The 26,405-nt window shown below is 36.5% G+C and overlaps 1 protein-coding gene across 1 annotated transcript in view; it reads left to right on the top strand.

Moving 5' to 3' along the window:
• Positions 1-26,405, top strand: part of BCKDHB (branched chain keto acid dehydrogenase E1 subunit beta) — a 110,656-nt gene that overhangs the window by 63,897 nt on the left and 20,354 nt on the right. The window lies entirely within an intron of this gene.

Genomic DNA, 26,405 nt, shown 5'->3' with positions numbered 1-26,405 from the left:
TACATGCTAGGAATGATGAAATCAGACAAAGGAAAAGCATTCATATCTAGTACAGTATAAGACAGTGTGACACACAGTGCTCAGAGACCTCTTGAGAAAAGTCTGCAGAAGCTGTTCACGTGTTTGTGGTGATGCTCATGCACGTGTCAAGCTCGTGCACACAGAGCAGCTTGGAAAGGCTGAGATGTCCATCAGTGTCACCTACAGCTGGAGCATTAGGTTTTGGATGTCCTTCTGAGCTTTCTGATGTGTTTTATACCTGTACCTCCCTGGAAATTTCCCTTTTAACTTGATTTCTTTCCTGTGCACATCAGTAGTTACAGTTTCTAGAAACATCCAAAGTGTGCCCATCACTATTTGATGACTCTTTTTTGATTATTTTAGGATTGTTAAATTAAAGGACTAGAATGAAATGTTATTGTAAAATTCCCAATATTCAAAATATAAACCATGTAGGCAGTTATTAAAATTGGGTAATTAGCCTTTTTATGGGAAGGAATAGTTCTGGGAATGTAATTCTGAATTAAATATGCAGAAGGAATCAGAATACTATGTTTCTTTAACTTGGTGGTACAGTTTCTTTTAAAGAGTAGTTGAACTAATTTTAATGTAATCATGTTAAGTTAAATTCATTTTTTCTACCAAAATGTTTTCTGTGTTAAGAACCAAATATTTGGTTTCATGGAGACCTCATAGCAGCCCTCCAGTATCTTACAAGGAAGCTGAAGAAGGGCACTTCATCAGGAACTTTAGTGATAAGAAAGAGTAATGGATTTAAACTGAACAAAGGGAAATTCATGTTAAATATATGGAAGACATTCTTTACTGTGGGTATGGTGAGGCACTGGAGCAGGTTTCCCAGAGAAGCTGTGGATGCCCCATCCCTGGAGGTGTTCAAGGCCAGGTTGAATGGAGGAGCTCTGAGCAACCTGGTCTAGTTGAAGATGTCCCTGCCCATGGCAGGGAGTTGTAATGAGATGAAGGTCCCTTCCAACCCAAACCATTCTATGATTTTTCATCCTTCTAAATGATCAGCATTTGACCTCCCTTCTTTAGTAGACAGCCTCTGATTAAACTAGGACTAATAAAACCATAAGGTACTGCCAGCTGTGAGTGCAGGAAATTAATTTTCTTTATAAATTCTCACAAAAATGTGAAATAGACTCAAACAAAAGAGCCTGTCTTCTAGCATCTTGTATTATTATCAACACTTGAGGAGAAAGCTATTCTAAGGTGAGCAGCAAAGTTAAAATCTTCCAAATAACTAAGGAAAGCATATGTGGTGGATAAAAAAGTGAGCTGAAAAAAAAATCTTATCAGCAAATATAATTGGAAAAACATGGGATGCTCAAGATATTGCTAAAATTACAATATTAGTTTTTAATTTTCTGATCTCCACTGAGAAAGCCACTTACCTGATTGATCCTGCTTGAGGTGTTGTTTTTCATATCAGAAGTATATCTGACAAATGTCACTTGTTTAGAAAACAAAGTGGAAAATGCTTTAGTAAAAGGCTATTTATTTCTGTCAATATTAAAAGAAAATACTTGTTTTATTGTAGTTGCTCATAATTTTATATTAATCTTTCTTAGGAAACTAGGCTTTGTATCTTAAGAAATATTGGTCTATTACATGTGCTCCCTCAGAATAAATTTGAATATAACTCTTTGGTGTTGCATTTATCCATGACAAGTTTCTTTCATATAAATTGCCTGACTTGACTCTGTGTTATAACCATATTATAATTACTATGTATCTCCATTCTTGAAGATTCTATCACCCATACTAAAATTTTGATATGAGTTCTTTAAAGATTATACTGCAAAAGAGATTAAAATAAAAAGTTACAACTTTTTAAAGAACAGTATTGCTTTAGGCATAATAAAGACTTTACTTTTCTTATTCACTTAAAAATCTTGTTTTCTTAATGATCGAGTTAAGTCTGTATGTCTAATATCACTGTGCTGTAAAAATGAAAACAAAAAGTGAAATTCTCTTTTGCTGGATACAATGCATACTGAGAATGCCAAAAATTGGGGATTTCAGTTGGCTTTAGTTTCTTCTAACACATGGAAGCAATAAGACTTCAATAAAATATGTCCAGTTGGATTAGATGGTTAGTTTCCATATTGTTATTCCATCCTTGCTGTGAGGTCTCATCACAGAAATAAGGTGAATAGAAGTATATAGGCTATTTTAAAAGTTATTGGTCACATACACTTCATGTGATATACAATTCAAGGAAAAGAGATCAAATGGTAATGATGTCTTTCAGTCACGAACTATAGGAAAAAATACATTGAATACTTTCCTTTTTGCATATGAGAGGTTAAAAGCAGCATTTGGAGAGCATGTTAAATCAGATTTGTTGTGTGTCGAGTACAGAATATTTTAAAGGGACATGTTACTGCACTAAGTGGTCATTTGCTCAGATGTAAAACTAAAACCAAGAAAACATGATTTACTTAAAACTCTACATGCCAAAACTTTGCCCTTTGTTCTGGTATTTCATATGTGCTCTCAATGGGTATTCTGAAGTGAGTTATAGATACCAGCACAAATTCAATACAGGTGCAGTTAAAAGTCCAAATAGTTTATATTCTGTATAAAAGCTTGCAAAACTGTTCTGTTCAGCAGAGGAATGGTTAAACTTGAATAAAGCACAGTTTGAGAAGCACTGGGAGAGAAGTCCACTGAGATGTCACTTCCAAAATAATAAAGAACTGTGTGTGGAAATTATCAGTATATTAATCATTTGTAATACACAGAAACATAAACCCAGTAACTGTGTCCTGTTTAAAAACAAAAATAAGAAAAAAAAAAAAAAAGAAAAGAGAACCAGGCAGGATGGAGCCAGCTAGCACAAAGAGTAAGAGACTCTTCAGATTATTTCACAGAGTTGCTGCCTGCCAGCACTGGGAACTTGGTATGAGATGCAGGAGGAAGCATTTTGGAATCATACAAGCCTTGTGGGATGTTTAGAGAAGGAATCAAAGCTGGAGAGATGTGGGAGCCAAGGTGGTTTGGGGAAACACAGATATGGGAGAACAGAGAGAGAAAGGGATAAAAAGGAAGCTTGTATTGTGGCTTCATGGTGGTTGCTATTTTCTGATAGAGCTGAAATAAATTCAGAGAAGTAGCATATACCCTCTGGCATTGATCCTGCAAATATAGGAAATGTACATCTTAGGAAGATCTTGGTGGTTTTCTAGCCATTCTCTGTAAGTAATGTCTAAAATTACTAAAAATAGAAAATTAATAATTTTAAATGTTTTCATTTAAGGAATTTAAATTTTCATTTAGGAATTTTGATTTTTGCATACATTGATGCCATTATAGCTGGATACACCATGAAAATATATGCTGTTATTAAAATAAAAGAAATGTGTATGAGTAAAGAAATTTGCTGTCTATAAAGGAACAAGTTAGCACATTGTTTTTTGTGGACAGTTGCACAGATGCATCATTCTTGCAGGAACAGAGAAATTCTGACTTAATTGCTGTTCTTGTCTTTAGCACAGTTTCTTTTCTCACTGCCTGGTCAGTACTTTGTCCTTGGGCATCTGTCTGCACAGGGGATGTTGGGTCAGCTACCCAAGAAATGCTCAGGTGAGCACAGCTCAGTCCTCAGGAGCCCTTCCAGAGGACTTGGCTTGTTTCTCAGAATTACCCAGAAGTATCAGCCTCCCAGAGGAATGGTATCAGTCAGAGGATAGGACTCAGAAAACTCAGTGAAGTAACCTGTTTCTGAGAGTTGTGTTACATGATCTTGTTTTTTCAAATCTTGCATTCTATAAATTGGATATAACAGTATTTGACTGTTTGATCACTGATGCTTTAGATTTCTTTCTCCTGCAGCAAAATAAGGCCTAATCTCCAGTAAGTGGTGTAATTTTCTGCTAGAGTGTGGCATTAGGGGAAACTATTAGATGAGCTGGTTTTGTGAGAAGCATTTCAGGAAAAGGAAAAGTGGGTGTATCGTGAAATATCTTTTCAAGACATCAGAGTTCTACAGCATTTTTATCCTAAAGCAGGTTGCCATAGGAGAAAAATATGCCCAAAAAAGTAAAAGAACAAGAAAAAGAAATGTAATGACTTCAGCGGTGTGAACATTTGAAATAAAATGACCTGGTACTGACTGATATTGAACAGGAACTGTGTAGAGTAATTATTATTTTACAGAGTCTTAATGAAAAATTTCACATTTCCAACAAAATGCTTTCAGAATATTTGTCCCAAATACTTCTTCATACCATTGCATTATCTGTCTTTAGAATTTGGGATGTTGAGATTTCCAAATAGTTCCATTGTTTCAGTTTTCCATGAGCAGAAGTTAAGGTGGGGTTTCCCAAGGAAGCTGTTGCAGTTCTCTGTGGGTCTCTGTGGTGCTTTGAGGAAGTGAATATAGTGCAGTACTTAAAAATATCCATGGGACCAGGTTTGAGTTTCAGATTATGCACCTGTGTTTGTACTTAGTGCCAAAGGAATTAATGAATAACTTTGTCTCTGGGATTGCTTTTTAAGTTATGGTCAATAGCATGAGACTTTGTGCTGGTGACACTTGAAATCCTACTTTAATGAACAGGCTGTAAACTGGTATTAAAGTCTGACTTTATTGAAAGCAGTGATTCTGGTGTAATTGTTTTTCATTTATAGGTAAGTGTTTTCATTCTCAGAAGGTGTATTGAAACAAATTGCCCTTTGAACTGACCTTTGAGACATAATGGAATGTGTGTATGTGTTAAGAAACTGGAGGAGCTTGAGGTACAAATTGTTAGAACTACATAATTATGGAAATGAAGGAAATTTTAATTGTTCTCTATTCAACTGGAGAAATAATAGGAAGACTCAAATATATTTCCCCGAGTTGATTAGAAAAATAATTGAGGCCAGCCTGGACAGCTTTTCATAGCACACAGACTTTTTTCACTGAGTGCCATTTAATGGGATGGCTAAAGAAAGAGGCTCTGGACTAAATGTAACATAAATATCCAAGAAAAAGGCTCACTAAAACATACAGGTACAGCAGTATGGTACTTCAGCTGATGTAAGAAAATTATTACATCTGAATTAATGTTTTTTAACTTCCTTTGATGCAATTACAATACAGTAAATCACAATTACAATAGGCAGCAGAATTGGAAGAGATGAAATATTGACACAATGTGGTGCTTCATTTGTTATCCTGTTTAACTTTCACTATCACTCTTTTGGCACATCTAGCAGCAATCACTAACTGCAATATAAAAGTCTGGTTTTATAGATCACACCATCAGTTTCTGTCCGTAGGAGTGTGATCTAGAAAATATTAGTATAGAATATAAAGAGAAGCTAGAATACAGGCAAGTAAATTCAAGGTGGTCATAAATTGTTTAGCAATACAAAAAAGAACAGGGATTTGAAGGAAAAGAAAATCAAAGTATACAGAAGTAAGCCATAATGCTGAAAACCAATAAGATTATTTCTGAAGTGAGGGATTAGGAGCAGTAAGGGAAATACCAGCATAAACTTGCTATTCAGTGACTGGAGACAAAGGTACATGAAAATGTTGCCTGTGTTTATTAAATGTGACTCTAAACAGTTCAGCAAACTCCCAGTTTATGATGCAGGATGAACTAGAAGCAATTTTTGCTATACAAGTCTGGAGTCTTGCATAGCATTGAATGTCAGCATATTTTGTTACACAATGTAGAAAATAAAAGTGAATAGACAATATGTTACAAACCCAGGGTTTCTCAAAGGAAATGAATCTTTATTATTCATCTATTAAAAAAAAGGTTTATGCATTATGAAGAATATTTGAAAAGTAAGATTCAACAGTGATTCTAAAAAGTTCAGTAAAATCAGTATTTTAAAAATTCTCTTTCAGATTAGGAATTTGATGTAAGAATTTAGTGTGAATAGTTTATATTAATTATCAAACTGAGAGTTATTCTTTATTTTAAAAGAGCTTTCCAAAGAGCTTGGATATAGCAGTAAACATTTAGGATTTTTTGTTTGTTTGTTTTCTTTTGTAAATAAGAAAGAAGAAATTCTGTGCCTTGTACTCCACCATGTGCCCTGTGGAGGAGCATTGCCCCTCGCTGCTGTGGTGCCTGCACAGCCCTGGGCTTGTAAGCCCAACTGTTGGGATTTGTTGGTTGTGATTGTCAGGCAGAGATGGCATTTTCCTGAACCTGTATCACATTTAAAAGAGAGCCAAAATCTAACAAGCAATGCCTGTTCACAGGGTGGTGCCTGGGACTTTCTTCACACTAAATCTGAGGCCAAAACTGCTTTGGCTATTGCACAAAAGTCTCTTGTTCTAGTTTGTCTCACTGCATGGAAGTATCTTAATTTTCATTTGTCTTACCTTCCGATACTTATACATATACAGATGTCTTGGTTAATAACTAGGAAATGCAGTAGAGGATGTGAGAAATTCAGTACAGGATGAAATGGACTTCTAGGATATTTTGTTTGATGTTATCATGTGTTAAAGTCCAATTTACACATACTTATTTAATTTTAGTGAACATAAGGAAGAACAAATTCTTCTACAATGAAAACAGCAAATGATTGTAATAGTGGCATATGTTATAGTTCAGCTACAAGGGACTGTTGTGTTCTCTCTAGGCTGGAATAAATTCAATACTGAACAGAGAAGAGTGATTTAATGAATTCAGTATAGCCAAATATTGAACAGGACACAGTATTCTGTACTGTGCAAACCTCCCAAATACATTTCTTAAAACAAGCTCTCACCCCCCAAATTCTAAAACAAGATTCAACATTGGGAAATGAAGTGCTCAAAAATGGTGGTGGATTTTCATAAAATGAGCCCCAGAATACCTTCTGTAAAGATGAAAGCATTAAGTGTTTACATGTCCAATTAGTCCAGTCTCTAGACATAACAAATATCAAAATGTCTTATTCATCTGCAGCTTAGCTTGAAGTGTTTTCAGCTCTGTGAAGCACTTCATGAAGAAGTCCACACAGGAGTGGGCACGTGGGCCAAGAGTAGTCCCACCCAGAAGGTTGCTCATGCACACTCGCTCCTCCCGGCTTTGGGCATGGTGTCATTCCATGGGTGACAGAGGACATGAACCAATGCCTTCCCTTCAGGTGGTGTTTCAGTCAGCCACCTGTGGCATGTTCTTCTGGTAGCAAATGATTAAACCATGTTTGAATCCCACTGGCACTGATTTGGACATAGATTTCTACATTATGTGACTGTGCCCCATCTACTTGGCTTTGGGTCTGTTCTGTCTAAAAAATATGGGTTGGGGTAAGCTTTTCCCATGTTCTATGGGGCTAAAGCTGTTTGTTTACACGAAAAACGGGACAGGAGCTTGGCAGTTTCCATAGGCACTGAAAGGAGAGGAGAGCAATAAGGTCTGCCTTACTAAAAGTCCTCTGTAAGTGAGAGAACAAGTCCAGCAGTGAAGTTTTGGGGGACTGTTCCCACTGTATGTGGATAAATGCCTGCTTTTTTGGAGTGTGCTGCACATGCCAGCTTTGCTGCTGCAGGACCAGAGGTCACAGATGGAAAGGATGGGTTGGAGGGGGGGTGTGTGCCCATGAACACCTCACCATGGATGGAACAGGGAGAGCTCAAGCCAGTGATCACATTGTGACTGCCTGCTTCTCCAGGCTGCCATTTATGGTAGGCAAAGCCCTGCAAGATAAGCACCTTTAACAAAAGCATTCAACTGAGAAAAGAGCATTTTTAAAACTGAGGGTTAACTTGAATGCTTTCTATGGAGTTACTTATTTTCAAGTGATGTATTGAGCAACAGCTAATGGGATTGAAACAAAATAACCCTTTCCTGTCCCACTTTCAGCTGCATTGTGTGTTAGCGTTTCTTCCAGCTGTGTCAAACCCTGTTTGTCTTCTCCTGTCAGAACTGGTTCTCCTTGTATTGGTGGGGTACAGAATTGTGCAGCCAAGTACTTTTATTTTTAACTGCAAATTCCTGAAGAGGAACAAGTTTATCCCTGGGCAATACAAAGTGGTAAAGTGGAAGAATATGCTGAAAGTCATTGTGGTTCAGTGAAATCAAAAGTTTTAACTACTGAACAATTCAGTGTTTGATTCACCCTAATAACTCAGGTGCAGAGTATAAAGTGTGCTCTTGGTGTATCCAATGAGGACATTTTTTCCATGTTCTAATATTTAATTTGGCATGCAAATGTTCATATGCCTGAGGCTGAGCTCCAGTATCATTGTCCTGTTGATACATCCATGTTCATTCAATGTGATTTATAACTTCAAACAATGTGTTTAGTCTTCCATATACTAATTCTGAAAAAGACCGAAAACATGGGCACTGAGGCAGAATTAAATTTTCTCTTTTCTGTACACTGTCTTCCCTTTGCATTTTCATTTTTCTAGTTGGAAGGAACCTTTTTTTACGTACTTTAAGGTAGAATTTACATTTACAGTTTTAATGCAAACTGTTTTGATTAGAATCATGTTGTGATTCTAGCATTTACATTTCTGATAGCTCATGGAGCTGATAGAAATGAAATGGTTTTAATTGTGAGGAGGGCAAAAAAAACTTCTCTGAACTGCACATCTTAGGTTTTTTGCTCTGTGATCCAGTGATATTTTTCCTTTTTTTCCCCCTCTAATACCATATTTTAGTTCAGTAATCTCAGCATTTCTAGCTGATATGTAAATACAGCTAATGATGATCTAGGAGAATATCAGAACTATGAACTTCCCTCTAGCAATTTTGGGTCCCTGATAAGCCTATTACTCAGCAGGCCTTTATATTACACCCTGTCAAATCACTGACTCGTTGCTTAATGAAAATTAATATAAATTAAGTTTTTTGAAATTTTGACTTTAGTCCAATAACAGATGATCTGTGACAGGGCTCTGGAATAAGGCAACTCTGCAGAGCACCTACTAATTCAAGGATACGGATATTCAACTTCTCTCCTGTCTGAAAGCTGAACAATACCATGTGTAACTTGCTTTCTTTTCTTTGGCATTATCTTTAATTCCTAGTAAGTTATGAGTTGCTTTAGAACTACTAGTAAGAGCTTTGAACAGCAGTTTATGATAGGGAGCCCAGGAGTCCCCTCTAAAAGTGTAATAATGACCTTTCTTTCAGTTTTCAGTGCCCTGGAGCTGTAAAAAACTACTTGGGTGGTGAAAGTCACTCAACCTTTGGCATAATTTCTCCGAATGCCTCAGTGGGATGCTAGAATCCTTTACTAGCCACAGGTACAACAAGTTAAAACATACTAAGGCACCCTGGCAAGCCAGAAGAAAAATGTGGAGGTTTTTAATTGCACTGCATGTCAGGTTTACTTCCTTGGACCATACAATCACTACCTTGTCTTACTTACTGAAAAAATTATTTCAGTCTGTTGGTTTGGGGTTGTAAAATGCTGATTCATGCAAGTATATTCTGGTTTTTTCCTGGTCTTTCATATTTGATATGGCTTTTGGAAATAATCTGGCTAGACTATTAGTTTAGAGCAACAGACATAGTTCAGAGTAGCATGATTAGAGAAGAGTGGCCTGCAGCATATAAAAATCTATTCAGAATAGGGGAAAATTATAGAGCAACACAGAAAAATCTATCCTTCTATGTTAATGGCTCAATGAAGTTTTAAAAATAAAAAGAAATATGTAAGGAACTTTGCCTTTTTAATTTTCTTGCGGGTTTAATTTAATAATTACATAAAGGCCTGTAAAACAGTGTGTGTGTATTTATTGATGTTTTATGTATGTTCATAAAATCAAATTATTTCAGTTCTGTGATGAATATATTTGTAGGAGGAAATGTAAATAGAGCCTCTTGAGCTCTTCTGAGCTTCTGTGCTCTTCCAGAGTACTGTGAATTTTATACTGTTGCTGTTGCCTACATTAAGATTTTTAATATAGAAGACAAAGTGGAGGATACAGTTTTGCTACCTCAAAAAACTAGTCTAGGAGCTTCTGCTGCTTCATTGAGAAGGGAACTGCCTGATCTCCCTGGGGCAGGCACAGTTTCTCAGTGCCCCAGATGTCAAACCTGGCTTAAAGCCTCAAATCTGGATCTACAACAGTAGGATAAGTTATGACAGTGCCAAGTTTCCCTGTTATCGGTAGGCATAGTGAAAGAAATTTTCAAATAGTCTTTTTTGTCCAACAGTCCTTTTGCATGCAAATGGATACATGTTCATGCAATCATGCAGGGATCTAGCAGTTACAGTGAGGCAATTAAGCTACAAAAGTGATTAAAGGCAGGTAAAAATGCCTGAATAGCAGATGTAAGCCTGGAGCTAATTTCCAATGAAAAAGACAGTTACGGTCCATTACATGAGAAAAATAACCACACTGGGAGAGAACCTTGTGTGTCCCTCTCTTCCTATGATCTTATCTGTGACAAGATCTGTGCTAGAGAAAGCTCTATTCTGTAATGTAACACCAGCAAAAGAGAATGAGCTAAGGTACTCCTAGTTGTGCATATAATTCATATGTGTATATCAGCAGTGCCTGTGATGCTTTTTGTAGTTGTGCTGTTTGCTACCACAGTGGGATTTTGAAAGGCGACATTTGTGAAAGAGCTATAGCAGTACTGGCATCTGTCTGCATCCTGTTGGAAATGTTTGTTACTCTTGCCACACTTAACAGTGATCATGGTGAGCAAGAGACAAAGTTCTAGGCACACACAGCACAAATCCTTCTATAATGACACTTATCTCACAAGCAGAAAAGGCTGGTGAAGGTTTAATGCTCATTGTGACTGAGGGAGGGAGGGCTGCTTTCTCTTTGCCAAACACTGAAGGAATAATTTTATAAAATAACATTCAAAACTGAAAAAGTTTCTCTACAAAGAGACAAATCCATCTTTTGTTAATCTACATATAGAAGTTTCTGAAGTTTCTCTAAAAGCTGATCTGTGTAGCTGTAGCTGGAATTGTTCCTCAGATACATTTGTTCGGAAAAAATATTTTGCTCCCTGTCATCACTGAAGAAGTGCCTTTTATCCATGTTCCAGCAAGTGGCATGCTCATCACCCAGCTGTGTTTTGCTGAAGCACTAAGCATGCACAAATGACTAACAGTAACTTGGGTGTCTAAGGTGTGCAAATGTCTTCTTGAATAGATGTTTGAAGTGGGCACAGAAGTGTTTCACTTTTTCCCTATATCTAGTGAAAACATGCCAATTCTCCTGTACATTTTAAAGAAACTGCTGTCCTACATTTGGAGTAATGCAGATTAGGAAGGAACATAGATAAAATGTGACTTTCTACTCAAAGCAACATTAAAAAAAGACTTGACTCTTCTCCCAGGGGGTGGTAGGCAACACAAGCTGCACAGATTTCAGCCCTTATGTGGATAGCTTATCCTCTCAATCCCCACGTGTCTCTGGCATTATTGACTTGGCTCTGAGTTGCCCACAGTGCAAATGTAGGCCCTGGTGATGAAGTCTGTGGAATTAAGATTTCATTCTGAATACCTCTTTTTTATAATTCCATTTTTGGTATTCTTTTATATATCAGTGCATGGAGAGGATGGTTTGCCCTAAGAATCACCTGTTTTCTTCTTTGACTGGTTGCACATGTATACAATTGGAAAGCTCTAGTTCTTTAAACCAAAGACTCTAGTGCTTTGCTTTTTTGTACCTTCTTTTGTTCAGCCAACAAGGTTAGGTTTGCTGTGCATTGATGAATAATCTTGCAATATGTAAATAGCTAAAAAGTGCCAAGAAATAATATGCCAAGACTGTGTTCTAATATTGCAGTATTAGGAATATTATTGATAGATGCATAAGAATCATATATCACTGTGTGTTCTAGAGAGGAAACATTTAATGGTTTTGCTCTAATTTTGTTGTTTTCATCAACATTCTATCAGGATCCTCTATGGCTTTGTACTTTATATTGCATGAATATCCAATACTTAGTATATACTGGGAGACCTAAATGAAGCTGTATAGCATCCAACTGTAAGAGTAAACTTGTAGCTTGGGCACACTTCTTTTAAGCCCTTTTAGTCAAAATGAAGTACATTTTTTGAGAGAACTCAGTGTTCCTCAACACAGTGATTCAGTTCAAAATTACACCCATGCCACATGAAATGATAAAAGCAGCAGTAAAGAAGAAATCTTCATTATCCAGTGTGTCTTGCCTTGCTGGAAGTTTTAAAAGGCAATGCAGTGCATTTATGTGTATCACACAACCATCTGAAAAATATGCCACAATTACAGTGGTTCTGTCACTGACAATCAGAAAAAGAAATTCTATTATTTTAGCCTTTGTTTTTAAAAGCCATTTGTGAGATTCCACAGTCTTCTGTTTTCCAGTCCTTCTCATATAGCTTTTCATTTTAAAGGTGCCTGTTTTTTTCCTTTATAAGATACCTGTAGTTAGACTAAGAAGTCTGTATTTGGTTACCTAAATACATGGCCTGACATAAAAAAAAATAAAAAAAATCAATCCACATCTGTCTTGAAGCTTACTGAAACAGTTCTGCTTGCTTCTTTTTCTTAGTGGTTCTCATTCAAGAAACTGAGTGAAAAAGGTTAATCTAATCTACTCTAAAGTAATCTAATCTCCTAGTTATTCCTTTTAAAGTTGATAGTCCATAGATCATCTGCAGAATAAATGAGAGAAAATGTCATAATCACAGAGATACTTTTTCAAAAGAAAGTACTGAAAGAAAAAGGGAAGGTCTGTATCTAAGTTTTCTGTTTGAAAGTAATTGAACCACTGAGATGAACACATCATTACTTAACTTTGGCATAGCTAGCATTTCAAAACTTCTTTATAAAGAAGCTTTTCTACCTTTTGAGAGAGATATGATTTTTACCCAGCAATTTTGCACTCATGATTGTGTGACTGAAAAGGTGTTGGGTTTTCTGTCCATATCTGACTATTTATTTACTGGTTTCAGAACTTCTTTAAATTTAGAGTGCTTTGGAAATAAGAAGATGTGAAGTTGTGTGGTTTGAAAGGTTCTCTTAAAATGGATTGTAGATTTGGGAGTATCTTATTTCCTGAGGCAGCAACACTTTTGTGTTTAACAGTGATGTGTTTCCATGGTTTGCAAATTTAGCTGATGAAATTTGCCTCCCCATGGATAGAGATTGACACTTGGCTTGCATGTGTATTATGCCAATAGATACAGAAATCTATAATGCTAATATAATGAGTTTTTTTGAAGTAGAGATAAAATTAATATTTAGAATAAAATTGATTTTTCCTGTCCTTTCCTCTGATTTATTTGCTTACCTATGGGCTGAACTTGCCCCTGAGCAAGCATTATTTATAGGTAGGATGGCTTGCAAAAAAGGATGTCTGAGAATTATTGCAAAAAAGGATGTCTGAGAACTATGTTTCAGAAATCTTTCCATACTGAATTCAAAGTTTTCATGTGAACCTTTCAATCACTTAACTTTTAGAAAGTTGTGTGACTTCTGTGATGTTGTGAATACATAATTTGAGCTTCCTGTGGTTAAAAACATTGCTTTCCCAGGAATTGATTAATTTAAAAGATACAAATATGTTAATATCTACCATGCATATGACATTTGTTGGACAGAGGAATATCCATTGTGGTAAAATAATAGGGTTTTCTCTGTTACACTGATTATATACTTTGTATTTAATGCGTACAAACAGTCTAAGAGAAAGTAAGCAGAAATTGAATAATAATTGATGCCATGGTGAGGCTATTACTCATTATTACTTCTTGTGAACATCACAGCTAAATGCACTCTAGATGACATAATAAAATTAGCTGCTATGAATTTTAAAGAAAATCCTGCATATCAGTTTTAAATACAGAATTATTATGATACATATGAGAACTGTTGAAATGCTGGCAGCCAAGTGACTTCATATTGCAGAAGTGAATTTCAGGTCTGAGTTGTGGTAGTACATGATACTGCTCGAATTAAAGATGAAAGAAAAATCTGCTACTGAAACTCACATTCCAGTGTTACTAACTTAAACTATGACCAGAATAAAATATATTTCTAAGCATACAAACCTGCATTGCCAAAGAAAATATCTTCCCTAATCTGATTGCAGCTGGTAGTTAAATAAAATTGCTGAATAACTAAAATAAAATGGTTTTACAGTGTTAAAATAGAATTTTGGTTTGTTATTGAAGTTCTATAGGCTACACATTTTTATAATTATGTGGGCAGTTTTTCTTTAATCAGCCCCTAAAATATTTATTATGGTAGGTATATTTTACATTATTAAAACCAGGTCCTCCTCAGTGACATTTTAAAATATTTTCTGTGAAAAAAAAGTTGCTTGTTTGCGTATGTTTCAGTGCTTTAGTGCTTCACTGTGGGATGTAGTTCTGCATAAGTTAGTCCTACTCTGAGTCATGAGCTGGGAGTGAAGCTAAAAATATGGTGAAGATCACTTACACCTGTGGAAGTAAATCAGATTTATTTTACTTGAAAAATTGCCTGTGCAATATTTAAAATTCATTGCAAGTGTGAGATCTTGGTCCTTTATTTGTGTGCTAACAGGTATCATGCCAGCTGCAGGCAGCAGCCCAGCGCTCATTGCCTTGTGACTTACCTGGCACTTTGACTATGAGAGGTATGAGGGCCAATTATCAGCCCTTGTGTAACATCTATCTTAATACAGTCCTGCTTTGCAATAGTTAAGGTCAGTGGTACTGAGAGGCATAAAAATAGAGCCAGTGAGTACAGTGTATCGAAACAAGGCTGAAATAAATGATGAGAAACATAAGGGCCAATATATAGGTTACTTCTATTCTTGACTGACTGTGACAACATTAATATCGCAGCCAGGATTGCAGTGGAAGTAAACACTTAAAATGCTGATTGAAACCATCAGGAAGAAGGAGCTATAAAAGTGCGGAATAACATTAGGAAAGGCTGGGCTTCATGATTTACTGGATATACAGATCTGACAAGCCAGTCAATTGTGACTGAATTAAGCACATGTACATATCCTTTACTTTCCTCTTTGTCACAAGCTGAGGGAAGAAAGTCTCTTCAATTCAGCCATAGGGAATGATGTGAAGCATGTTGTCTCTGAGAGGAAAAATACAGCCTGAGTAGTATCAAAACATCCCAAAGCTGCCTTCTGTCATAACTAAAGTCCCCTCTGATACTGGCTAGAATGGAGTCTCACTAGATATCACAAATGTGTTAACTTGAATAGAACAAACAGCATCATTTTCAACAAAACCTGAAGGTGATATCTTCTTCTTCCCCTTGATATCTATTGAGGGCTGAGGGGAAACCCCCTGTTTCCTTAGAAAATTGTTTACACCCACTTCAATTGCTGAAGCCTTAACAATTTGCTTGGAAATAGCTGCACTGTGCAACAGCTTTATTCCTGGTAACTGACACTTTCTGCAAAGGCGTAGAGACAAATTTCTGACAGTATTCCAGACAGCTTCACTGTTTGGGAGTCCTAGATGTTCATCATACCTTTTTCCAGTCAGTTGCAAAATGCTCTGTGCTTGTCATAATTTACTAGCAATAGATATATTAAAACATGAAGCAATTGAGGAAGATGGCTGAGATAATAACTATTAAGTTTGGCCTGACAGCTGAAGTGATTAAAAGTAATCATATTGCAACATGCCTTTGCATCTCTCCTGAAGGAAGTGGCAGTTCTTGTGCTTCCTGAAACCTTAGCGTACACGGATCAGAAGGAAAAAAAATGGAGAAGTATGGCTGCAGATTTTACTGGCAATTTTCAAGTTTGAAAATAGTGAAATAAATATTGTTTTGATGCTTCCAAAATGGAATAATATCTCTTAAGTTTTTTAAACTGTAAAATTTTTTTCTTTTTTTTTTGGTGGGGGAAGGTTTTGTTCTTAAGTTCCAGACTGGACTAAGTTACATGAATGATGCTGAACTGCTGCTGTACATTAATCATGAAAAATCAAAACCAGTCATCACATTAAGCTTCCTATATAGGTGATTTTGTTTTTCTGTCCATTTTGACAAAACATTTTTTTAGATAACAAAAAATAGTAGTAAAAACGAATTTTTGGGGAGATATGTGCCAGCATGCTGCTTTTATACCCTTCTCTTGGTGCTTGCAAACCCACAGGTTTACAGTAGCCATTCTGCTAAAGAGTCATGTCTGTGTGTGTCCTAAAGATGAATGTGAGTTCAATTATTGCTCCATAGATTCTTTGGGGCTGAAAAGGATGTGTTTGTGTTGCTGTTCTTCTGGACTCTTTTTCCCTGCTTTCTCATTTGTACTTGGCAATATGAGCTGCAGCTCTTGAGAAGATCATTAAGATTATTGACAGATCTTAGAGATATTTTCACAGTCGTGGCCACTCTTCCTTCCATTTTTGTGTGCCTTGGCAATGGCATGCTAAAGAAATAATGTCTTTTGATTAACAGAGAAATGCATAATCTGGTGGACTGTGTTTACGGATTTTAAATGATCACATTCTGAAACTCAAGAGTGTTACATCAACAGAAGGCATGACACCTCTGTCATGCAGTGCTGGGGACTGTGCCTGCCATAGCAGAGAGTGTTAATTAGAGAAAGTAGAGCAATGAGGGCTTAGAATTTTCTCAGTTCTCACAGTAAATCCATATCTGTTATTTTAGAAAGTTTTTAAATCATAAAAGCTTTTCGCAAAAGGTTGTCCAGTGTCTAATAACCCTTCAGTCCTGATGTCAGTGCCTACGCAAGCAGGCTTTCTGATTTACTTTGCACTTCCCCATATACAATGCAAACAGATAGCTAATGACTGGGTAAATACAATGGGAATGTACTTTGTGCACTGTGTGTTCTGAGCTTGAGTGTTTTGGTCTTTATTTTGTTTGCCTATTTTTATATTCTTTCACAAGCACATTTTGTAATGATGGGATATTACAGAGTTTCTGGTACAGTACAGAGGAATAACACAAGGCATGTATTGTGCTCACTCTCTTTAAATCTGAAATCTTTGCTGATGCCAATTATTTTTGGCTTTTATTCTTTTGAACTAATATAGTATGAACAGGGGTTATGTGTTATGACTCATTAGCAAAGAGTGTTCATTTAAAGCAAGGGAAAAAACCCAACAAAAATGTATCTGTCAGACTTTGGCCTATCTGTTTTCCTTTATTCGCTTTTTAATCTATTTTTTAAAATGAAAATCCATGAAAAGTCCTAATACGTGAAAGAAAAGACACTGAGAGCTGAGGAAGAAGTCATTAGCTGAGAACTACTTCCAATTGTAGTATTAACCCATGAGGGTCACATTTGTGTCTTGTAAAGAATATGATTTTCAAAATCTTGAAACATAGACATCGAAAGCAAAGTCTTTAAAACCAGTCTGATCTTGGACTTGATAATACAACCCAAAATGCCATTACCTGCCCTTGCTGGAAGTGCCTGATGCTACCTGTCATGCAGCTTATTACCTGACAGGATTTCCATCCTTTCCACAGAGCTGCTTTCCAGCCAGCTGTCCCCAGCTGGCAGCGGTGCTCATGGTGCTTGGATACTGGGTGTAGGACTTGTGCTCCACGATGGGCTTGTCATTCAGTTTTTCTGTGTGATGAGATGCCTCTGTCCCAGCTTATCAATCCTTTCCCCCCATATTTGTCCCCTCTGTATTTTTGCTTTGTGTGCTCCATCCCTGAAGATTGGTGATAAAACTGTTGGTGAACACTGATCCCCAAGGAATATGTCGACTAATTACCTCCTATTACATTTTGTTCTGCTGATCACCACCCTTTGAACCTGACAGATACAGACAGTTTTCCAACAGTGCTCATTTTTGCAGCTTGTGTTTCACTAGCTTGACTAAAGGAAGGCTGTTGACAACCTTGCTGAAATCCTGGTAGAACAGCATCTACTCTTCTCCCCTTGTCCATTATCTTTAACATCTCGTGTTAGAAGGCAGCCAGGTTGATCAGGCAAGATTTGCCCTTGTTTAATTAATATTGACCATTCCCAAACAACTTTTGCTCTTAGACATGGCATTGAGGCCCCTTGGTGGTCTTGGAGATGCAACTGAGAATGATTTACTCTGTCTTTCTAGAAACTTGATATTAGGCTGACTGGCTTACAGCTGTAAATTCACATTTCTGTACGTCCTCCTTGCCCTGCCTAAAAATGTGAATTGATTATATTGCTCTGTAGATCACATCCCTACTCTGTCTGATTCCTACAATCATACAGGATATGAGGAAGAAATCAGCTTTTATAAATCTTTTTGTGGTACCAGGGAGTCCCTCTAAGCAAAAACCTCAATCCTGTGTCAACCACCTGATTTAGCTGAAAGACCATGCTGGGTTTTGTTTATACAGTACCCAGTGGCCTGAACAGAATGGATTGGCAGAAGTGCATGGGCTAGTCTATTCTTACATAACTAATTTTCCTAATTAATCTAGAATATTATGGTGGAAAGAAAAGAAAACTAATGATAGCATTTCTGAAAAAAAAACATAGCAACTCAATGCCTGGCAATTATTGTATCAATATGAAAAGCTGCAGTGACCATATGAGACCGGAATGCTTTTGCTATGTATTGTGTTAACATCTTTCACTACCTAAATTACCTCTCATCTGGTCTGTCAAGCCCAGTCATCATCAAACAGGTCAATTTGGGTTTTCTTTGAACATTCTCTTGACATACTTTAAGGTTCAAACAGTGATACTTTGAGATACTTGGAAAAGAAAAGCTGAATTAAATATTTTATTATTTTTGAAGGAAGGAAGGTATTTATTTTGGAAGTCTAGTAGACTTTGTGTCCTGCAGAGATGCATGGTTTTCAGCATCACATTTGTCTAAAGGTTTTTTTTTTTGCACTGCATTCCTTTCATCAGCTGGAATTGGGCTCAAAAAGTAGACAAATGGAACAGTGCTCAGTAGGAAATCTGAAAAATTGTCTCTCCTAGAATCCTGGTTTGTATATTGCTAGCTGGTTTAGATAAAAGGGGACTTCAGTTTGGAAAGATTGGGAATCTGTGATGTGTTTGTTTGGGAAAAATTAGCAGGAAAAGCAGCAGAGTATTGGAGCATGAGTGTCCATCTCTTATCTAGGATTGCTTGACCATATTTCTCCTGATCCTTGATGCTAGATAAATCTTGACTGCTGTTGACAAAAGGCTTTTACTTTATCTCTTACTTCTTGGTGTCACATAATTTCCATAAAGTCTTCGTGTATGAATCCATTTTATCTTTGGGATTACTGGAAGCTGTCTGTGTGAAACAGAATGGTTCTGTATGGGGCAGTGGACTGGGTGTTCTGGAGAACACTTCAGATCTCTACACTATCAAGTTAGATGACCCTGTTGCATAATTCAAGATTAGTTTTCATTGTTTTTTCTTACTCTCTCTTTCTAATGTCATTTCTTATTTTTATTTTTGCCTCTTCTCACATTCAGCACTATTCAGTTATTTTAGCAGCTCTTTCAAATACTCCTGGAAGGAAAACAATCATATGGTCTCATTTACAAGAAGGTATTTTAAAATGATCTAAGGAAAACCTGTAATGGTAAACTGTTGTTTTTAACTCAGGCCATAAAAAGAATTAGAGAAGCATTTTGAAGTTGCCGGCAAAACTGTTACTCTCTTAAGATGCATTGCATCTTAAGCAAGGGCACTCTGTGAGGGACTTTGCAGAATGCAGCACAAAGTCTTTCCAAAAGTTGCAGAGGTGCAGTGTCTTAGAGTACAAGGGACATCTCCTAAACCGTGGCAGTATTGGCAAGTAGCTAATTGATCTTGCTGAGACTTCTGCTCTAGGTGGGTGCTCATCAACAAATATTGTGTAGTTGTATTGAATTACTGCTTAACTGAGCTCCACTGCTCATGTAATTTACCTCCACTTGGCGTCAGTGCAATCAATAAAAATGTCAACAACTGAAACTAAGTTCCTTAAACTTTGAGTTGTTATATAAAGCTTGCTAGCTGCACTTGCAAATGATAGCAACATCTGATCTTTGTAACTCTGAGATGTGTTGATTGGTGTCTGTTTATTTTGCATTACTTAAACATTGTTTAATAACAGTCAAAGAAAATGTTGAATCCATTACATTTGTGACTATTCTTATGCTGCATATATCTATGCTTGATTGGGAATGTTCTCCAAAGGCAGTTGTGCTGCTTCTGTAATTGAATATAAGCCAATAGTTTCGTTTTATTGTGGATAGATAATTTCTTAATGCAAACTGTCAGACATAGTTTTAATTGATTAAAGTCAGATTTTTATCTATTTTTTAAATAGCAGATGAAATGGGATTTTACACAGAAGAACTGACCCTTCTCTAAAACTGATTAACATATGCAGAGGGTGTTTAATCCCTGCTGTATCTTGTGTTTGGTGCTAGGTTAGGATGCCTCACTTAAACTGAAGTTAGGGAGAATTCCACTCTTAGAGGGAGTAATAACAGACAGGTGAATTGTCTGCATCATTTACAATAGACTGCATAATTTACAATAGATGATTTATGAATTCCATGTCTGGTAAGAATTACATGCTGAAAATCCCTAATTTTGAGTAAGGAGTGCTAATGTCTTCTTAGACAATTCATAAACATTCATAAGACAGCACATTGTTTTCAGGAGTACTTGTTCAGTTTTCCTGTTTAAAGGAGACTGTTTAAATTACGTGTGATTAGCACTTGAAGACACTCTGCTTTGTCTATTCAGAATCAAATAATTTATCTCCAGATAAATGATTCTTTACCAAGTAGAGGAGGACTATTGTACTTTTTTCAAAGAACAGTTTTTTATTTAGGATAATTCAGCATTTCTAATAAGATAAAGAATGTATTTAGAACTGAGATTAACATTCTGATCTCTGAAAATGGGGTGTGGGGATTAGCTTTAGAATGCAGTGGTGACTAAGAATTTCACACTGAAGACAATATCTAATAGCTGTGTTCAGCCCTCTGAGGTGGAAGGCAGAAAGGGGGATCTGAATGAAGATCCCATAACCCAAGGGAAGTGGTCAGCGACCTCCTACACCACACAGACACATGGAGGTTTATGGGTCTGGGTGGGATCCACCCAAGGACATTGAGTGAGCTGATGGAAGTGATCACTGAGCTCTCTGAGACCTTGTTGCTCTCTACAATTACCTGTAAGGAGGTTGTAGCCTGACAGTTGGTACCTTCTCCCATGTGACAAGAGGGTAAGGCAAGAGGAAATGGCCTCAAGCTACACCAGGAAAGGTTTAAGGCTGGATATTAGGAAATATTTTTTCACTGAAGGATTGTCAAGCATTGGAACAGGCTGCCCAGGAAAGTGGTGAATTCACCATCCCTGGAGATATTTAAAAGATGTGTAGATGTGGCAAATTGGGACATGGTTTAGAGGGAGACCTGGCAATGCTACATTAATGGTTGAACTGAATTATCTTAGAGGTCATTTCCAACCCTATGAATTCTGTAATTTTGTGAGCCTATTAATAAAATGTAAGTGAAGCAGAAGGACCATCTACTCTTGACATACCTTTGAATATATCTGCATTCCTCTAGATTGCTATAAAATAAGGAGTCACACTTAAAAATCTCAGTGAGGGAAAATCTGTGAATAAGTATTTATGATATCATAACCCAATCAAAATACTATTTAATCTACCATAGCATCTTTAATAAAGATCCTGTATGATCTAGCAATAGATAGTTTCCCAAGTATCTAGAACCCTTAGTTCACCAGATTGTAGGAGTGCCTTGTGTAATGGTGTCTGTGAAAAGGAGGAATTAAAGGCTAAAGATATAGCTCTTTTTCTGAAGATAACTACAGAAACAGTACCTTACCCTATATAATAGCAAATATTCAATGGGAAGTTTGTAAGGGATATCAAAATAAATTTTCAAATCCCAACCTTAAATAATTCTTAAAAAAGAGGCAGTGTATCCTTTCAAACATTACTACATACATAAAGAGTAAGCAGTAGTGTTACCCACAATGCAGCTGAGAAATGTGAAGATTAAAAGGTTTTTAAAATGACTTAAATTATAATTCTCTCTGATATTAAAATACAAGAAAGTGAAATAGGTCTGTCAAAAATCTGACTTGTTTTAGTGTAGTGCTATAGATAAAATGACACTTTAACAAGTGAAAGGAAGCAGAAAATCCTTCAAATTTTTAAGTAGTAAGAAATATACTTAACAACATGAGCTTTATCAGAGTAGTGTGTTTGCTCAATGCCCAAGTTGTCAAATATCCTGAAACAGTGAAAGAAATTTGGATTTTTGTGCAAAGCAATTGGTCTAATTCTAATTCTAATTCTCTCACTAATACTACTGGAAAATAATAGTATTGGAGTTCAGAATAGAGTCCAAAAGGAGGACTGAGTTCAGGGGATTTCAGGAATGTTTGCAAAGTTCAGAATTCATGAAAAGGAGGGGATATGCAATCAAGATAGCATTTATTCTAGAGGACAAGCGTCTGAAGCACAACAAAATAAGTAAATGTGATTGAAGCTCTGATATAAAACTGGCATTACCTGTGACTTACTGTCTTTCATAGTTGTACAGACTGAGAAGATTGTATACATAAAAATATTCCAAGATTGTTATTTTAAAATGCAAGAGGACTGTATCAGGAAAATATATTCTGTTGTTGAGAGATATTCTTCCAGGTCACTCGGGCTTTTGCACAAATATTTTGTTACGGAGATTTGTTGCATATGGTTGTAATTATGTTTACACTTTATTGAACTTTCACTTTTCTTTTTTAGTTCTTCATTGTGAACACAATTTCTAGAAAATAAAAATATACTTAATTGAAACTTCAAAGGCTGTTCTTAGACTTTTGCTGAGGTTCATAAGATCTACCTTGCTATGTGGGTGCCAGATTTTACTAGTGAGGACATTTTGCTATTCAGAAGACTTAAGAATTATCTCCTGCATTTGAATATTTGAAAATCCTGATGTTTGCAATAATTTGCTCTGAAATGCCTTTGGTGTTTTGAATTTATCATGTGCTGTAACCTCTAACTACTCAGTTGGTTGGAAAAGCTGGTTCAGACGTACAGAGCAAAGTGTTTGATCCGATTGGAACTGCTGATGGCTTTGTTTCTGTAGCTGGGAAATGGTGAGCGACCCGTTACTCATTTTTCTCCTGCCATCTTCACCCTTGAGTATTAAGGAAAGAAAATTCTTTCTGAGCTCAGAAATGCTGAGCATTTATTGCAAGAAAGTTGAAAATTAGGATTTCCAGCTGCAGAACCTGGGTATCTATGTTTTAAACTGAGGGAGGCCAGACTCATTAATCCCAGATAGATGCACTTATTTAATCCAGGCACTGAGTGATGCTGTAAAATGTGAAGTCTTGGAGGCAGAGAAAATATTTGATCTTTGCTAAACAGACAAATATATCAGATAAGCAGATAACCATGCTAATAGGCAAGTGTGTTACAGTGTTAAAAGCTGTTGAGCATTTCCCCACCACAGAGTATTTTTATGCTTTCCTTTTAACCCTGTAGCACTTTTTGGCATGAGGGAGGGAGATTTTAGTGCCGGTTCTTTGCAGTTCTTTGGCTGGATAGTTTTTAGGTATTCCTCAGTGGCTCTCTTGATTTAGACATGCTCTGTGGTGTCAGCTACCAGCATGATTTACTGCACTGTATGAAAAACAAAGGTTCACCTCACTATGTAGCTGTCATATCACTGTCAGGATGACCAGGGCACACGGTAGTTGTGTACTCTTTGTATGCAGTTTTGTATGTTCTTTATGGGCCAGATACATTAAATTTAGTGGTGATAACTCTTTATACAAAGGGAAATAATTTTTTGATTTAATTGTTGCTTGACTGGACAATTGTCTGGGCTGGGGTATGTGAAGGGACTGGGAAGTTTTGGTGCCATAAGCTCCCTCTGCAGTCACAAAGCAGAGGTCTCAGTCACACCACAGAATGCCTGGGGTCTGCTATGCCCCGCAGGGCTCTCTCTTCTCCTCCCCTCTCTTCTCCTCAAACTGTGAGGAGGTTTTGGACAACTGGCTTAAACCAGATGCTGGCTCTAAAATAGCCAGCTGAGGTTAGAAACTGCCCACTGTTTGGACTGATTTCAGACATTTTGTTGACAAAACAGTTCTAAATTAAATATTTTACTGTCCAAGTGCATCTTCAAGTCCTTTCAGGTAATACTCAGCTGTGGTTGTTGCCTTTTTCCTCTGGGTAGTAAAACAGTAACACAAGTTTATTCAGCGGCTTCTGAGTAACAAAACCTGCTTTTAGGTATCTTAAACGTGCCAAACCTGGATATTCAATGTTTGCTTTGTGACTTGAGGGACTGAATTGCACTGCCCAAGGTTGGATAGTGATCATTGTGCCATCCCTGCCTGCTCAGCGCAGGGGACGGCTCTGTCCCCCCTGGAGATGCCCCCTCTCTGTGGGGCCTCCACCCTGAGGAGCTTTGCCAGTCACTGCAGTGTGCACTCATGTCTTGAAATGTGAGGGAAGTGGGAATTTTGGATCTGGAAGTTGCCTGGAGAATTTGCAGGTGTTTGGCACTTGAATTCAGAAATAAAAGTGGAAGACGGCCCAAAAAATTGATTTTATTGAGTGGAACAGATGGCTTTTCTCAGGGCCCACTTCCAGAGCAGTGTTTGAAGCAGACTGGTCACTGTCTTCAATTGAATTGAATTACAATAAGTATAAAGCAAAATCAGTTGTTTTAGCTCTTACAGTTTTTGACCAGCTACTGCAGAAATGTGAATATTTGATGGCATGGATGTCTGTCTTCCTCTACAGCCAAAATACCCAGGGAGCTGAACTGGAGTCCATGCCTGAGGGCACAAAAACCAAACTGAAAAGTTGTTTTAAAAATGAAATGTTTCTTGCTTTTAGTCTGCAGTTTAGTGGGCTGTAACATGTTCGAGCAGTAAAATAACTAAAACAGAGTTTAGTGCCTTAGCATCTTTTGCACTGTTTCTTTCACAAAAAATTCAGACCGAACCCTTTGTGTTATTTATTGCTGTCACCTTTGACTGAAATCTGAGTTTTAAGTAAGCTTAAAATGGGAAGGCATTTCACAAGTCACAGGGCTGGAATTGTTAATGTCTATGCAACTTTTTTTTTGACAATTCTGAGCCAGTCATTTTGTTTACATTGTAGAAAGAATTCAAAATGATGATTAGTGGAAGTAATAATGAGTCAATTTAGTGACCATATTTATATAAATATTAGTAACAATTATGAAATATATTCCAAAGAAAATGTATGAGTTTGTTTTTACTTCAGTAATACAGTATATTTCTTTGCATACTTTGATACTAAAACATAATAGATTACCTCTTTCTCTTTATGCATATCCAAGCATATTTGTGAATGATCACAATTTTAAGTAAGTATTTTTAAAGCTTAATTTTCTATAAACACAGCATAAGATGGTTACAATTGAAGTTAATTGCTTCCATGTACTTTGGTTAATAGTAGCACTACAGCTTTAAAATCTGAAAGCCATTCTAATGCCTATTTCATAGCATAAAATTTCACAGTGAATTATGGAACATACATTCAGAACTTAAAGACGGAACTGTTATTTTAAGTAATTTCTTTCTGTGCTAAATTAATATCTTTATAACTTATTACTTTTTAGAAATTATTAAATTTAATTCTAAAGATCAGAAAAATGTTGACCATATTACTAATTTTCCTTTAGAAAAAACCCCATAACTTTTGATTTACAAAACACACTGATTGATGCAGGATACATCTTAAAAATTAGTTTTCCATACCTTAAAAATATGATAATAATTATTTTATGGTATGTGGAACTCTGTATATTTAATTTTTTATATTTTATCTCTTTTATATAGCTTACGACTAAAGGAAAAATTATTCTTTCTACAGCTGTTCATAGGTTTTGTAATCAAAGCCAGGTTTAAATAATACAATAGAAACATAAAAGCACTACATTTGTATTTTTGCCAAATAATATAATTAATTAATTTCAAAATACATTAGAGTATAATATAATTATAAAAATGCACAAACTTTAAAATTAAATGCAGCCTTCCTAATTTAAAACAATTTACTGTATTTGAATTGTCTGTTAGCTGAAGCTGAAACACAAGTTTAGTTGCATGTGCTTTATAATCTGATCTCAGTGTAAAAAATCTTCGGAGCAGTATAAACATACGTGTAAATGAATTGTTTTAACATTCCATTTTTATGATATAATTGCTCTGAATCATGAAACCTCAGACCAAAGATGTTCCATCAGGGAGGCAGAAATACTGGTAACAGTGATATCCAAAAAGCATAAAAGAAATAGTTGGTGAAGCCAAAGACAACTCACGTGGTGTTCCTGCAAAAACTTGAAGGGGGAAAAAAAAAGGCAGAAAACCCCACTCCTTAAATCCTGCATAATAATGGGAAAGCTCCATGCTTTTGTTGGACAGCTGAGATGGATGAACTGTATTTTAGGATTGGCTGCTGCTCTAAATACAGTCAAACTTATACTGTTCAGTATTGCCACAGAAAAAAAACCTTATCTGTAGGCCCAACT

This window comes from Melozone crissalis, unplaced genomic scaffold, assembly GCF_028551555.1.
Source record: "Melozone crissalis strain CALT ecotype California unplaced genomic scaffold, PUWL_Pcris_2 ptg000027l_1, whole genome shotgun sequence".
Lineage (NCBI taxonomy): Eukaryota > Metazoa > Chordata > Aves > Passeriformes > Passerellidae > Melozone > Melozone crissalis.
This window is presented reverse-complemented; position numbering and strand designations above follow the sequence as displayed.